Below are 8917 nucleotides of genomic sequence, written 5' to 3' on the forward strand. Positions count from 1 at the left end.
CCTTTCCCTTACGGTTTCTTCTCCAATCAGACTCCTTCTTCTTCAGCCCTTTACCCATCACTTCCCAGCTTCTCACTTCACCCCCCCCCCACACCTGGTTTCACTTTTTACCTGCCAGCTTGAGCTCCTTGCCCTTCCCCTACTACCTCATTCTGGCTTCTGCCCCTTCCTTTCCAGTCCTGAAGAAGGGTCTTGGTCCAAAATGTCATCTGTTTATTCACTTCCATAAATGCTGCCTGACCTGCCAGTTTCTCCAGTATTTCATGTGTTACTCTCAACTGCTCAAAGTTGTAACTAACAGCCCTGTTGCATTTTCCAAGCTACGTGCACAGCCAAGAGCGGGAGTCCAAATAGTCACAGCTATCTACATTAACTAAAGCACTCAGCATAGGTTCAATGACAGTAACTCACCTCTAGGTCAGAACATTCAGGTAAAAGTCAAGAGCAGAAGGGAACCAGTACTGACCAGTTCATCATGCTGCTAGGCAAGTATCTGACATAATCAGAAAAACAGATTTAAATCAACAATGATAGCACACCCAGGTAAGTGTGAGGTGGTTCATTTTGGTAGGTCAAATATGATGGCAGAATATAGTGTTAATGATAAGACTCTTGGCAGTGTGGAGAATCAGAGGGATCTTGGGGTCCGAGTCCACAGGACACTCAAAGCTGCCACGCAGGTTCACTCTGTGGTTAAGAAGGCATATGGTGCATTGGCCTTCATCAATTGTGGGATTGAGTTTAAGAACTCAGAGGTAATGTTGCAGCTATATTGGAGCCTGATCAGACCCCACTTGGGAATACTGTGCTCAGTTCTGGTCACCTCACTACAGGAAGGATGTGGATACTATAGAGAGAGTGCAGAGGAGATTTACAAGGATGTTGCCTGGATTGGGGAACATGCCTTATGAGAATAGATTGAGTGAACTTGGCCTTTTCTCCTTGGAAGATGAGAGGTGACCTGATAGAGGTATATAAGATGATGAGAGGCATTGATTGTGTGGATAATCAGAGGCTTTTTCCCCCAGGGTTGAGATGGCTAGCATGAGAGGACACAGGTTTAAGTTGCTTGGAAGTAGGTACAGAGGAGATGTCAGGGGTAATTTTTTTTTAAATGCAGAGAGTGGTGAGTGCATGGAATGGCTGCTGGCAACGGTGGTGGAGGCGGATACGATAGGGTCTTTCTTAAAAGACTCCTGGATAGGTACATGGAGTTTAGAAAAGTAGAGGGCTATGGGTAACCCTAGTAATTTCTAATGTAAAGACGTGGTCAGCACAGCTTTGTGGGCTGAAGGACCTGCATTGTGCTGTAGATTTTCTATGTTTCTAATACAACCGTACTGGTAAGAAATTTAAGCTACTTTCCACTCACTGAAGTCCCATCATAGGAAATGGCAGACAAAATCATTTCAATGATGGGGCAAGAGAAGTTGAGTGGTTTGTGACATAGGATCTGCTCCACCATTTCATCATGGCTGATCCAATTTTCCTCTCAGCCCCAATCTCCTGCTTTCTGCCCCACATCCCTTCATGTCCTTGCCAATCAGGAATCCAATCAACCTCTGCCTTAAACATACAGAAAGACTTGGCCTCCACAGCTGCCTGTGAATTCCACAGAACCAAAGTCATCCCCTTCGTTTCAACAGCCTGATGGTTGAGGGAAAATAATTGTTCCTGAACCTGATGCTGTGAGTCCTGAGGCTCCTGTACTTTCTTCCTGATGGCAGCAATGAGAAGAGAGCATGACCTGGCTGGTGGGGGTCCTTGATGATGGATGCTGCCTGCCTATGGCAATGCTCCATGTAGGTGTGCTCAGAGGGAGGGAAGACTTTAACCATAATGGACTGCACCGTATCCACTACTTTCCATAGGATTTTCCATACAAAGCATTGGTATTTCCATACCAGACTGTGATGCAGCCAGTCAATATGCTCTCTGCTACACTTGTATAAAAGTTTGTCAAAGTTTTAAGATGTCATGCCAAGCCTTTGCAAACTCCTAAGTAGAGGTGCTGCAGTGCTTTCTTCATAATTGCACTCACATGCTGGGCCCAGGACAGGTCCTCCAAAATAATAACACTGAGGAATTTAAAGTTGCCAACCCTCTGTTGAAGACTGGCTCATGGACCTTCAGTTTCCTTCTCCCATGCATTTCGATAATAAGTTTGAACTTTGAACTAAAGTTGTAAGGCAGAGAGAATGTTTTCTCAGGTAAGGTCCAGACCTCCTTAAAATCACACAGGAATAACTTCAGGAAGCAGTTTGACCAAAGAGCTGTGGGGAAACTTCTCCCAAACCTGCTGTAACCAGGCAAACACCTTAAAGTAAGAGAACGATGAACTTTGGTAAGACAAGATACAAACTATCGAAGGTATAGAACCATGTGCAAATATGTGGTGAATACAAAGGATTCTGCAGATGCTGGAAATCTAGAGGAACACAAACTGCTGGAGGATCTCAGCAGGTCAGGCAGCATCAATGGAAAGGAATAAAGAGCCGACATTTCAGGCTGAGACACGTCAGCCATGATTTAACCAAATGACTGGATCAGTGCAAGGGATTGACAAGCCTCCTTTTATCCTGCGTATTTATTATTGATGGATATTTTTGCAAGAAAGACCCTCAACCAAGCTATTAATCTCAATGTGCAAGCACTAAACAATCGTGTAAAGGAGAACACTGGAAACAGCAGGTCATTCAAACCCCGTGCTGCAGTACAAGACTGACCTTTTGTCTTTGTGCCACTTCCTGAACTAACCCCATTTCCATAGTTCCTCTTAATACTCCAAAGCCTAGCAATCTCAGTCCTGATTAAACTCTTGGGTAGAGAATTCCAAATATTTGTGGTGACAAAATTTCCTCTCATCTCATTCCCAAATGAGCAACTCCTTACTTCTGAGACAGAATCTTTATTTATTTATGGATTGATTGAGATACAGCATGACCCTTCAGCCACATCACCCAGCAACCCCCTTCCAGTTTAACCCTAGCCTAATCACCGGATGATTTACGATGACCAATCGGGAAACCCGCACGGACACAGGGAGAACATACAAACTCTTTACAGGCAGCAGCAGCAGGCCCATCACCAAGAGCGTGGAAGAGCATGAAAGATCAAGCACGGGTGGAATCCAAGCCGTGGGGTCCAGGCACCAGCCATGACTGGACACGATCTGTGGATGGAGATTTACAGCTGAAGCAAAGTGGCTAAGTCTGACATAGCCAAGCAGCAGAACCTATTGTTCGTACGGAGACCTAAGCACCTTGCCAGATTAAAAAAAAAGGTCAAGGTGTCAAGGCCCAAGGTGAGGTACGGGCCAGCTCAGATGGCTGCTTGAAGCAGCAGACCCCGAAGTTCAGATGAAGCCGGGCCAGAATGAAAAGCTCAAGGCGTCAGAAACGTCGTGTCGGGGCCCAACGCAGGATACAGGCCAATTAAGATTGCTGCTCCACAGCGTCTACTCCACTCTGCGCTGAACTATGGGACTCTTTACATGAACTTCAGTTCAGAAACACCGACTGCTTGTGGTGCATAGAGTATTGTTTTTTTTACCTGACGGAAATTTTGATATTTTATTCTTTTAATTTCTTATGGGCATGATGTGCTTTTCTTTATTCCCTGCACACTGGGTGTTAGGCAGTCTTTTTTTATATGCATGGGGTTTGTTTTTGGGTTTCTTTGCTTTGTGGATGCCTGTAAGGAGATGAATCTCAAGGTTGTATAATGTATACATACTTTGAAAACAAAATATACTTCAAACTTTAGCGTGGTATATTTTAAATTAACCCACAGGCACCACCATTGCAGTTCATCAGACAAGCACAAAGCAAATTTCAAAGCTATTTCGTCAAACAAGCCAAAAGCTAAGTTGCATAATTTGGCTTCCAGCCAGGTCCAATCACTTCTCAACAGACTTAGACATCTATGCAGGTAGGTTTACTCTCAACGTTTGTCCTGAGTGACATCTGTGAATGCAATGCCTGGGGTTTGGAATAACCTCTTTCTCAGTACGCCAGCTGCAGCGTTCAGAAACCTAGGTTGCACTATTGTGCATGTGTCACACTGTATTGTACAGTGCACAGCAGTTAGTGAAATCACAGTGCAAGTGAATACAGACTGAGGTTCAATTCCGGCCGCTGTCTTTAAGCAGGTGATACATTCTCCCCGTGACTGTGTGGGTTTCCTCCGGGTGCTCGGGTTTCCTCCCACATCCCAAAAACTCAGGGGTTAGTAGGTTAGTTAGGTGTATGTGGGCTGCGTGGGGTCATTGGGCTGGAAGGACATGTTACCGTGTTATATCCCCAAATAAAAATGAGGAAAAAAAGGAAGCATCAATTTCTTGCATCCTGCTGGCCAGAGGCTTTGATATGAACGTGAAATGGGCAACACAATGGCACAGCGGTTAGCACATCACTTTACAGTGTGTAAGATCAGGGTTCAATTCCCATCGCTGCCTTTAAAGAATTTGTACATTGTGTGGGTTTCCTCCTAGTGCTCTGGTTTCCTCCCACCGCCTCACACAGACGTACGGGTTAGGGTTAGTGTTGGCTCTGGGAGTGTGGCAATACACAGGCTGCTCACACCACAATCTTTGCTGATTTGATGTGACAACAAATGGTACTTTTCACTACGTTGCAGTGTGCATGTGACAAACATGGCTAATCTCTGTAGTCTCTCTGCTAAGGGTTGATTTAGTACACCTAGCCATTACTTCTCCAAGACTCCCTAACCACCCTCTCAGGTCCATACAAAATGATGGCATGTTATAGAGCAGGAGTCTTTTAACTACTCTTAACAAAAGTTGCAACTGACTGGGGTTTTCCCTGCTTGGCATCAGTGACTGAACTACAAAGATATATCTCGGTTGCAAACTGGATTCAAAAGTCTGAAGCTCCTGAAAGATATTTCATTTGCCATGAAGCGGGGAACTTGCTTTTCACTAAGTGCCACAACAGTGTCATGTGATTACAGCTCAGGGCAATCCAGAGTTCAGAGTTCACTTCCGGCACCATTCAAACTGAAGTCTATGCATCCTCTTTGTGGAATGCATTGGTTTTCCCTGGGTGATTCGGTTTCCTCCCACAGTCCAATGACGTACCGGGGAGGGGAACTGGTCATTGTAAGTTGTCCCATGAGTAGGTTAGGGTTAATCGGGGGTTGCTGGGGCAGCGTGACTTAAGGAGCCTACTCCGAGCTGTATTGCTAAATAAATAAAGCTGAAAAGATATTTTGGAAGCTCTACAAAATCTAACTGGAGTTTTGTGAGCCATGTAGATTGTTATTTTGCCGTACAATTAGAACTCTGCAGGCTGGAAAACCAGCTGGGGTGGATAACTTTGATCTCAACTCTGAACTGATTCCACTATCTATTGGACTCACTTTCAAGGACCCCACATCTCACGTTCTCAGTACTTTTTTTAATTATTTGCAGAGTTTGTCTTCTTTTGCTCATTGTCCATCTCTGTGTGCAGCTTTTCATCGATTCTATTGTATTTCTTTGTTCTACAGGGAATGCCTGAAGAAAGTGAATCTCAAGGTAGTATTTGGTGACACATACGTACTTTGATAATAAATTTACTTTGAACTTCAGTGCAAAGAAAAGAATGGCTCTGCGGAAAGAGTACAGAAGATATTTTCTTACTTTTAAAAATATTTGCCTGCGGTATGCCCTGGAATTGATATAAAGGAATTCTTTATAAACGGTAGGGGACCAGGAAATACATTTAATGATTTAACCATATTATTCAGTGCAAGATCAGGTGGTGAACATCTTAACTTCTGTGCTAGTTGTTCCATGAAATGATGGAGGTGAGAAATGGGGTTTCTTCAAGTCCATCCTCTGTTAGCAAACAGGAAGGACAATACATCGAAGCAGCAATCAGACTCAGGGCCCCAGGGTCAATCTCCCACCCTCCAGAACAGTTCCCCATAACTACATTTGTGTTCCAACAATCCTCCCTTTCCCCAAGTTTCTTTCCACAGATGTTAAATTGACTTCTCGATTTCCCCACCCCCCATCATGGCTGATTTATTATCCCTCCCAACATCATGCTCCTGCCCTCTCCCCACAACTGATGCCCCTTCTAATCAACCTGTGCTTTAAATATTCCCAATAACTTGGCCTTCACAGCCATGTGTGGCAATGAATTCCAGATTCACCACCCTCTGGTAAAAGAAATTCCTCCTCATCTCTGTTCTGAAGGGACATCCTTCAATTCTGAGGTTGTGCCCTCTGGTCCTAGACTCCTCCAAAAGGAAGCATCCTCTCCACATCCACTTTATTTGGGTCTTTCAATATTCAATAGTGAGGTTTCAGTGAGGTTCTTCCCCCTGACTCAGTCTTCTAAACTCCAGCAAGTACAGACCCAGAGCCATCACTCATCCCTGTTATTTCTGGGATCCTTTTCTCAGTGCCGAAGGATATTTTTCATTCAGGGCCAATGGAGTGGCAGAGCTAGTGGAGTGACTCCCTGACGGGGTCAGGGATCCTGGTTCGACCCTGGCCTCGGGTGTGCCCTGGGTGGAATTAGCATATTTCCCTGTGACCTCTGTTTCCTGCCACATTACAAAGACATGCAGATTGGTAGGTTAACTGCCCAATGAAAATTGCCCCTGGTGTGTAGTGAAGGGGTAGAATTGTGGGGGGGCAGATGCAGGGATAAAAATTCTGAATGATGTAGGATTAGTGCAAATGACTGGTTGATGGTTGGCATGGGCTTGTTGGGCCGAATGGCCTGTATAACACGATGAGATCAACATGCAATGGAGTTACCGTCACTCACAGAGGCTCCAAGGGGTTTGCAAATTGTCAAGGCATAGAATAAAAGACAGGATAACGCAGAATCCTGCTGGTTTGCCAGGTAAAAACCAATGAAAAGTACCAAAATAATTTTTAAAGAGTCGAATTAAATCAAACAGCACCTTTACTTTTACTAAGGAAATTAGTTGTGCAATCACACTCACACAAAAAACTTATTACAGGAGACCATGTGATAAAATTCTGCTTCGCCTCATCTCCATGCCACACCAAAAAATTGGACTTCTGCTAACAGTTACAGTGAGCAGGGACTGATATCTAATCCCGGCGTTAGGACCACGCGGTACCTCTCTTGCTAGAGGCGAGTGACACCGTAATAAGTAAGATGAGGCAGTTCCTGAGTGGTCAGATTTCAGTGCCGGATCCTCAGTGTTTCAGGGAGCCAACGTGTACACACATTCCTCAGTCTGCCCCCCTCGCAAACCGTTAGCTGCTAATACAGGCTCTGCATAACGTCTTTACTTGTTTAAAAAAAAATCAGAGAGACAATCTAATAAAGTGTAAATACATTCGTGGAAATGTATTTATTCTTAATGTGCCAATAGTGAATGAAAGATTATTCTCAATAAGGCTTTTTTTTAAAAAGGAATGTCAGATTTTTACTAAGGAAAGTTTTTAGCATCTTTTACTAGGACGCACTTTTTCACACTCAAAGTTCAGTCCTAGTTTCCTCTAAACCTACAGTTTCCAGATGGAAAACCATTCTTATTACAGTGAAAACACTGCCCGATGCTTTCGCCATAATGTAATTTCTCTGAAGCATTCAGAAGGAAACTTTTCCTCACTAAATGCTGCTTCGGATCCAATCCCTTCCCCCCCCCCCCCACCCTCGTTTTCTCCTCTAGATTTATTGGTATTGTCTATAATTCACCACCCGTCATATTTATTGTGGTCTAAAACATAAACTGAAACTGCAATTTTCAGCCATGGATGAAAACACTTCGTTAAAAATTGTGCAGAGTATCACACTGTGTATGTCCTCTTTTTTTGGCAAGGTAAACATTAACCAAACAGGAGAAAAGTCCTGCAAAAATCGGTACTTCAGAAAGGACAAGTTTTAGCTCTCTGAAAAGTCCCAATTTAATTCTTCAGTGTTGATTAAAATACCTGTGATGCACAACCTTACAAACATGCAACGTTTATCTTGGCGGGGGGAGAGAATCAAAGCTCCAGGTTTTAACAAAAATATCTGTTCAACTTTAAAAGTCAGTTACAGTATCGTCTCAATTCCCCACCCTTTCAAAAAAAAAAATCAGATGCATTTAAAGTTACTTCTTAAAACTGTTGCACACACAGTTGATCTGACCCATTGACAGGTCTTCTCCTTAAACCATACACCAACAAACTTAATCCGAGTTCTGTTCGAAATACTTTTAAAATCCATTTTTAAAATTTAACCCCCCCCCCCGAAAAAAAATAACACAAGGCACAGTTTACTCTGCCAACCTCTCCAGCGGCACACGTATGCATTGTGCACTTAAAAGAAAGAAAATAAATCGTTATCATCAGCGATATAGCCAAAGTCAAGGCTGTGGGGGTGAAGACACAGAGACGGGAGGGGAGTGCAGTAGTGCCCCTAACAAGCCAATATCCCCCTAACCCTGTCGAAAGGGCACAATGCCTGCATTATTCTCAATAAAGCCTTCCTACCTCAAACGTGATCAAACCTCGAATCTCCCTCTGCCTCCTGGGGTGTTCAGTACAGCTGTTGAGCAGCGGTGGCCGCGCGAGAGGAGCTTCCCTGTATTTTTGTACCCTTCTAGCCCCTTTCTTTCCCCGCCTGCTCGCTCTCTCGCCCTCCCTGCCGATGTACCAGACGAAGTGAGCCCCCGCGCCTTGGAGTCGTGGCACTTTTCTCCCCGGCGCTGGCAGCCGGCCGATGGAAGCCCCGTCCCTTCCCAATCCATCGCCAGCCACCATTGGTCCGACTGCGGCGCCAGGGCGAAACTTCGGCCAATAGAGAGCCAGGATGAGACGAGGTGTTTGCTGGGTATTGTGGGGGATGTAGTTTTCGGTCGCCGTTCTCCGGGAATGGAACGCAGCCCGGATTCCCTCGTGGGGCCGCTCGGCGGCACCACGCTTCCCAACTCAGCGATTGCA

The 8917-nt window shown here is 44.7% G+C and overlaps 1 protein-coding gene across 3 annotated transcripts in view; it reads right to left on the minus strand.

The window, feature by feature from the left end:
- The window catches only part of LOC132403133 (ribosome-binding protein 1-like), a 152581-nt gene extending 143871 nt beyond the window's left edge, over nucleotides 1–8710 (minus strand). For 2 of the 3 annotated variants that reach the window (XM_059986435.1, XM_059986433.1), the window contains exon 1: nucleotides 8468–8709. The gene's annotated coding sequence lies outside the window, so the exon portion shown is untranslated. Of the gene's footprint in view, nucleotides 1–8467 lie in introns of all 3 variants that reach the window. The other variant, XM_059986434.1, reaches the window with a different exon arrangement.
- Nucleotides 8711–8917: the final 207 nt, after the last annotated feature.

The sequence above is a fragment of the Hypanus sabinus genome, chromosome 12 (genome assembly GCF_030144855.1).
Source record: "Hypanus sabinus isolate sHypSab1 chromosome 12, sHypSab1.hap1, whole genome shotgun sequence".
NCBI lineage: Eukaryota > Metazoa > Chordata > Chondrichthyes > Myliobatiformes > Dasyatidae > Hypanus > Hypanus sabinus.